At 36.9% G+C, this 7491-nt stretch overlaps 2 long non-coding RNA genes across 2 annotated transcripts; both read left to right on the top strand.

The window, feature by feature from the left end:
• Positions 1-2234: 2234 nt before the first annotated feature.
• LOC132183233 (uncharacterized) lies at positions 2235-4108 on the top strand. The gene is made up of 3 exons (XR_009440381.1): positions 2235-3348; positions 3685-3798; positions 3939-4108. It is a non-coding gene; the product is annotated as an uncharacterized LOC132183233 (long non-coding RNA).
• A 1390-nt stretch (positions 4109-5498) lies between these two features.
• On the top strand, positions 5499-7117 carry LOC132183232 (uncharacterized). The gene is made up of 5 exons (XR_009440380.1): positions 5499-5677; positions 5759-5896; positions 6499-6680; positions 6828-6986; positions 7081-7117. It is a non-coding gene; the product is annotated as an uncharacterized LOC132183232 (long non-coding RNA).
• Positions 7118-7491: the final 374 nt, after the last annotated feature.

Below are 7491 nucleotides of genomic sequence, written 5' to 3'. Positions count from 1 at the left end.
CCGCTGGCACCTGCATCTGATTCCTTGCCCATTGCCCTACGGAAAGGTACACGTTTTTGCACTACTAAACATCCTATCAGTCAGTTTGTATCCACTAGTTCTTTATCTCCTTCCCATTCTTGCTTTATTTCCCATCTTTCTACTGTTTCCACCCCGAAGACAGTGCAAGATGCCTTATCTGACTCTAGTTGGAGGCAAGCTATGGAATTGGAAATGAAGGCCTTACATCAAAATGGTACGTGGGAACTTGTTCCATTACCCCCTGCTAAGAAGACTGTTGGTTGCAAATGGGTATACACGGTTAAGTTTAATCCTGATGGTTCTGTTGAACGGTTGAAAGCTCGTTTGGTTGCTAAGGGTTATACACAGACATATGGTATTGATTATGATGAGACGTTTTCTCCAGTTGCCAAAATCTCTTCCGTTCGTATTCTTATTTCTTTGGCTGCTAATCTTAATTGGCCCTTATTTCAGTTGGACGTCAAAAATGCCTTTTTACATGGGGATTTACATGAGGAAGTTTATATGGAGCAACCACCTGGGTTTGTTGCTCAGGGGGAGTATCGGAGTTGTGTTTGTAAGTTAAAAAAGGCTTTGTATGGTCTCAAGCAATCTCCACGGGCATGGTTTGGGAAGTTCTCTGAGGCCGTTATGGAGTTTGGTCTTCAGCGTTGTCAGACAGATCATTCAGTATTTCACTTGCATACAAATGCAGGCTACATTCTTCTTGTGGTATATGTGGATGACATTGTGATTACAGGTGATGATTCAGGAGGTATTGCTCGATTGAAACTGTTTTTACAGCAGAAGTTTCATACTAAAGATTTGGGAAAACTCAGATATTTCTTGGGGATTGAAGTTGCTAGATCCCGAAAGGGTATCAATTTATCTCAAAGAAAATATGCACTTGATTTGTTAGAAGAGATAGGTCTCTTGGATGCTCGTCCTGTTGACACTCCAATGGATCCTAATCAGAAATTAGTAAAAGATGAAGGAGAATTATTTGAAGATCCTAGTAGGTATCGTCGTTTGGTTGGAAAGTTGAATTATCTCACTATTACTAGGCCAGACATTTCATATGCAGTTGGTGTTGTTAGTCAATTCTTGGAGGCTCCTAGAGTTTTACATTGGGAAGCTGTTACTCGTATTATTCGATATTTGAAAGGAGCTCCTGGCCTTGGGATATTGTATAGACCGAATGGACACCTCCGGGTAGAAGGGTTTACTGATGCAGATTGGGCAGGTTCCCTCCCAGATAGGCGATCTACTACAGGGTATTGCACATTCTTGGGTGGTAATCTGGTGACTTGGAAAAGTAAGAAACAAACGGTGGTGGCACGGTCGAGTGCTGAGGCAGAATACAGGGCAATGTCTAATACTGCTAGTGAATTGACGTGGTTACAACATTTCCTACAGGAGATCGGATTCACTGCTCCTACTCCTATCCCATTATTTTGTGACAATCAATCCGCTATACATATTGCATCTAACTCTGTTTTTCATGAAAGAACTAAGCATATTGAGGTCGATTGTCACTTTGTTCGAGATAAGATACTCAGCAGAGATATATCTACACCATTTGTGAAGTCTGGAGATCAACTAGCTGATATGTTTACAAAGTCTTTGTGTCGAAAGAAGTTAGAGTTTATTTGTTCCAAGCTGGGCTTATATGATATATATGCTCCAGCTTGAGGGGGAGTGTTAGATGAGCATATTAGGGTTAATATATTATATGGGGTATTTTGGTCTTTGTACTCAATGTTACATTAGATATATATATATATATATATATATATATATATATATGAAGTATGAGAGGAGAAGGCTACGTGAAAACAACAGAGCCTCTTCTTTCTTCTCTTTACATGCAAACCCTAAATCCCTCTAACAGTTTTCAAGGCAAAAGTGTGGGCTAGGCAATCTGGATGGTTTAGATGAATTGAGAGGAGAATTACATATCAAAGGTTTAGAGCACTTAAGATCTTCTCCATTAGAAGCCAAGGCTGCAAACTTGGCGAGGAAGCAATACCTTCGATGTCTAGAATTAGAGTGGGACCTAGAAGCTGGTAATGATAGTGATAAGGCAATTGCAAATGATGAACAATTGTTGCAAAACTTTCAGCCACACCAAAATTTGACACAATTATATATAGCTGGGTATGCAGGTGCTAGGTTATCTAGCTAGGTATCCTCACTCTCAAATTTGGTTTCTATTGTCTTATGGGATTGTAAATGGTGCCAACATATTCCACCATTGGATCGATTCCCTTTTCTCAAGCGTCTCAATCTTCACAACTTAAGTTCGCTGGAGTACATGAGCAATGATGCTAGTGACATGTCCTCTTCTCCCCTTGAAATTCTCACTCTTTCGAACTTGCCTAAGTTGAGGGGATGGTGGAGGATGAGGGAAAAAGTATCAGTAACAGCAGAGCCTGCGCCACATCATCATCTTCCATTATTCCCATCATTTCCTTGCCTTTCTTCTTTATGTATTAGTGATTGCCCTATGATCTCTCTAATACCAGTCATATCACCCTCCGCTTCCTCTCCATTTTCCGATCTTTCCAAATTGAAGTCTCTTTTTCTTATGGGATTTGAGGAACTTGAATATCTTCCAGAAGAGTGGCTGCAAAACCTCACTTCTCTTGTGACTCTGAAGATTTTGTGGTGCAGTAAATTGCGAATATCCTTATCTCCACTCTTTCAACATCTCACCACACTTGAAGATTTGTGTATTGCTGGCTGAGAGGAACTTTTCAACAATGTGAATGAAGATGGCACACATTGCCTTTGACCTACAAGAGTTGGTCATCTATCTATAGTACAAGTTCCAAACTTGGTTTCTCTCCCAAGAGAGCTTAGAGATGTTACCACTCTGCAAGGGCTTCAAATTATGGACTGCCCTAGTTTGGTGTCTTTGCCAGAGTGGATTGGCAACCTCACTTCACTTCAGAAGCTTGGAATCATCAATTGTCCCAATTTAATATCATTGCCTGAAGGGGTGCGCCGGCTCACTTCTTTACGTCGTTTGAGGATTGCAAAATGTCCTCACTTGGAAGAAAGATGTCAACAATGAATAGGAGAGGATTGGCCAAAGATTGCTCACGACCCAAACTTTCAAAATGGCGACGATATTGGTAATCGTATGGGATGGATGCAAAGCCAAACTCGCCAAATTGCTCAGGTTTTTAAGTCACCAATTAGAGAGTAATTTTCTTCTTCTTGTTGTTCATCTTCTTTATACTGTGTCAAGCTTTTGATTTCATATGCAGATCAGAAGGTTTTATGTATAGACGCTTCTTCAGACCTTGCCAACAATCAAATTTGTGCTAAGCTCTAAGATTTTTGGTATTGTTTCCTATCTTTAAGTTCAATGGCATTTCCTATATTATATATATATTTTTTTTCTTTTTAAAATTTTTGTTGTGTTTCCATTTGAAATTTAAATTCTACAAATGATAGCATCAAGTAATAGGTAAAAGACTTATAATAGAACAAGGAAGTCAATCCCATCCCAAATGTAATCCTATTGAACGATTAGGGCACACTCTGTTCATTCATATTGTTGTTGGAGCCTAACTGCAAGTAGCTCCGTTCATGGATGAAATTTACATATTTATTATTTTCATTTGAAATTTTTGAGTTATTGTTGAATTTAATATTTGGTTTTTTGATCGAAAGCAGCAATTCATGAAATGGATTTTGGGTATGACAATCTCACTGCTTCCAAGAGAGTTGAGTTTGACCGGTTATACCCACTCCACTTACTTATAAGAAGACAGACAAACAAGAGACTTGGTATAAGTTTCTCTCTTTTATCTGATATTGTAATTCACATATGAATTTAAGATTTGGAGCCAATTCGAAATTTGTAATGATTGCTGGAAAATGAGATGGAAAAAATAAGCAAAATCTGATTCCTGGAATATGATCTTTAGGATTGGCTTTTAATGATCTTCTCAAAGATCACACGGTGCTGAAACTTGGAGTGGATCTGGAGACTTATGTGAAAAGGGTGTTTCCATGCTTCCACCTTCTCTTGCCTTGCAATTGTGCCATTTTCACTCAACATGCTCCTTACTCAAAAAGTCTCATTTCAAAACAGAGGCCAAGAGGTAGAGCTGGAAAGTAGTGCCCTGTTTTAAGTGTTTATGTTTCCAATACTAGTATAAGAACGGATGGCTTGACAGGGGTTTGTGTTTATCTCCTCAACAAGTTTCATCTATCTATGCTCTTCGTGATGTGTACGAGTTATTTCCCATGTGAAATGCATTTTGTCACAGCAGTAGAAACTATATGCAAGCCAAAATTGCTCTAAGCTTGCCTTTCTCAAAACTTTTATGGTGTTTAATTGATTTGTTGATAAAATGTTGTCCTCTTTTTCCATGTGGAAGAAAACAACTAGTTACCAATAATGTTTAGTAGATAAGCAGAACTGGATCAAGCTTGTTTGTCAAGTAAACCTTCTCCTTTCCAATGTATTTTTTAAATTTAAAAAAATGAGCATATATTTCCCATTGCTGTTTTGTGACTTGGTAATCTCGGCAGCTCATACGAGCATATATATGGTTGTGCATTTTCAGTATAATGTAGTTTCCTTGTGCATATCTTTTTTCATATATGATATTCTCTTCAACTTCTTAAATGAATTCTTGACAGGTACTTAGAAACTATAGTTAACAAATGTAGTTGCTCCTTTTTGTTTTATTCAGGTTAATGTAGGGGGGATCTTGTCACTGATTCCTATCTTGTCACTGAAGTGGATGTGAGAATCATTGGGGGATTTCTACAATATTCTCGGGTATGTCAGCCTCATTTGTACACAAAACAGTGGAAACTATACAGAGCACTTTCATGATGAGGAAGATCGGGTGAGTAAATGGTGCAAGCATGACAATGAGCTGAGCCCGTGAAAGGGGACATTCAATTAACCATATTAATTTGAATTTTTAAATACTATTCTGCCTACAATTTGTTGAGCAACTTTTATTAGCATTTAGAACTTAAAAGACATGATCAAAAATCCTAGCGGTCCTTAAAAGCCACCTAACAAGTATTTTGCATTTTCAGGTTTCTTCCACTTGCTTGAAAGCATTTTAATCCCTAAAGACAGTGAGAATACTTCAAGTGAAATCGGTTGTTGTGCTCCAAGGTTACTGAATTGAAGATCATGTTAGCCAACCACTCTGTTTATTGCAGTTCTTTTGTTAATGCTGCCTTTGCATATATTCTTTGCAATTTATATTCATGGTTCTGTTATATCTAAGTAAGCTTTTATATAATTCTGTGTGTTGAATATTCAGATTGTTAATTTTTTTTTTTTTTTAATGTGAATGTGCTACAAATTTAAAATATTAGGCACTGAGGCCTATGAAAGCCTGGATCATAGTGATCTCCCTTTTAAGGTTTGATGGAATGATATACTTCCGATGAAACAGAAAACAAGCTTGAATCTGAAATGAGAGGATTTTTCGGGATTTAACTCTTGATCCGAAAGAACCAGTGGAAATTCAAATTATGAAGATTTACTTGAATGTTCTCTGTTTTTTCATGGTTGGGAGAAACAAGTATTTGGGAGTAAGCATCGTGAAAGAAATTGAAAACTCTGCTGATTGCTGTGGCAAGTTATTTACATGCAGATTCTGCCATGACAAACCCAGTGAGATTTAATGGATATGTAAGTTTGCCCTTATATTGTTTACTTGATTGACAGTGGACTTCCATAGATAATATTTTTAGTATCAATATTTATTTGCAGGAAAGCTACGGCTGAAATATTGCGTATGCAATGCTTGAAATTTCATCCTGTTGGACCAGTTTGCTCAATTTCTTCCTGTGGTGGACTATCGATAGCAGAGTGCTATTGCAGTATTTGCAATTTTTTGGATGATAAAAGGTACATTCTTTTATTTATTTATTAACTTTTCCTCCCTAATCGTTTATTGATGACATCAATTTTTACGTGTTGAGAGTTTAATAGAATGCAAATTATCAGTTCTATAATTTGATAACGTAGGAGATTTGTTGGAGCCAACTCAAAGGTTTGAGTGCAAAATCATCTCTTTTTTTTTTTTGTTCTTTTATAATAAGTTCTCTCCTTTCCCTGTTGCCTAGAACTGGCTAAGCTAGTGATTCTTGTTACTGACTTTTTTATTGTCTGTAAATTCATACATCTCTAAACTACATGCTTGTTAAACTTCGATGCTTTTATATGTACTTGCATGGATAGTTGCACTCTAATTTTTTGTAACAATGGTACAGAGTTAGGTACATACACATTTTGTATTCAATCGATGTATGATTGGTTAGAGTTTTAAGGTCCATAATAACTGATGGAAGCAGAGTGCTATATATGGCTGCCATTCTTCTTGTCTTTTCTTTCTAATTTCTATAATCTAAACTTAGTGATTATTTTTACTGTGGTTTTATTAGGAAAAGTGAATTCCTACCTTCTTCTCCTTTTATCGATTTTCTCCCTAAACCTTGTTTCTTTGGCAGAACAAAGATGTAACTGATGCAATTCAGAAGGTTGCTGCTGCTTATGGCTGCAAAATTGTTGAATGTGTTTTTGTCCATCAGCTGAAGCAGTTTGACAGGAACTACCACTTGAAGATGAAAGCATCTAGGTTTATATTCAGTGAAATAAATCAGAAATTTCAACCCATGCCATTCACAGCTAGGTGTGTTGTGCCTTCAGCTTTTTTTAAAACATTGTCTTTTGGTGAACGTGTTAATCATGAACTCTTGCAGCCATATCTGGTCAGATTCACACAGAGAGTTGATGTTAGATTTTCTAATTTTGCAACAATGGGTTGTTGGTTTTGCAGGAGATTATGTTGCTCACATCAAATTCACAGTTTTGCTAATGTCAAATGGTTCGAATAGAGTCACATCTCATCCTCTGTAGGAGCTGCAGCCCACAAAGACAACAGATGAACCCGAAATCAAGGCCTTGTTAGCCTTGGGCACAAATAAAAAGAAGAAAGGTAAGCTGGAACATAATAATTGGTAAACTAGAACTATATTATCCTCGGTTATGTAATGTAATTGTTATTTGTTGGGATTATTTGTGTGTTGCAGGTAAAATGGGTGACAAAGCTGAGGAGTCAACAGAAGCTGAGCCTATGGATGCAACAACAAATGGTGCTGCTTCCCATCCCTAGATTGAGTCCTTTTTATTTTTTTTGTTCTGTTTCATTTTTCAACCCCCAAGTGAAATTTGGTACTTTGTTCAACCCAGTGTATCAGGTTGGATTGAGTTGGATTGTTATAGTGTTTAGACATTGATCATTTGATCCTAATCATGTTTCCTGCATATACGCCCTTTTATGCATCTCTTAAGTACTCTTGATTTCTCTGAAAATGAATTTATATCAAAAGAAGCTGATGAAAAAGGGGAATGGTTTTTTAGAATATTTTCGAAATTAAAAAAAAATAAAATTAGAAATGATTACTATAAATATATGAATGAAATTAAAGGGAATGTTAAAT

Source organism: Corylus avellana, chromosome ca5 (genome assembly GCF_901000735.1).
Source record: "Corylus avellana chromosome ca5, CavTom2PMs-1.0".
Classification (NCBI taxonomy): domain Eukaryota; kingdom Viridiplantae; phylum Streptophyta; class Magnoliopsida; order Fagales; family Betulaceae; genus Corylus; species Corylus avellana.
This window is presented reverse-complemented; position numbering and strand designations above follow the sequence as displayed.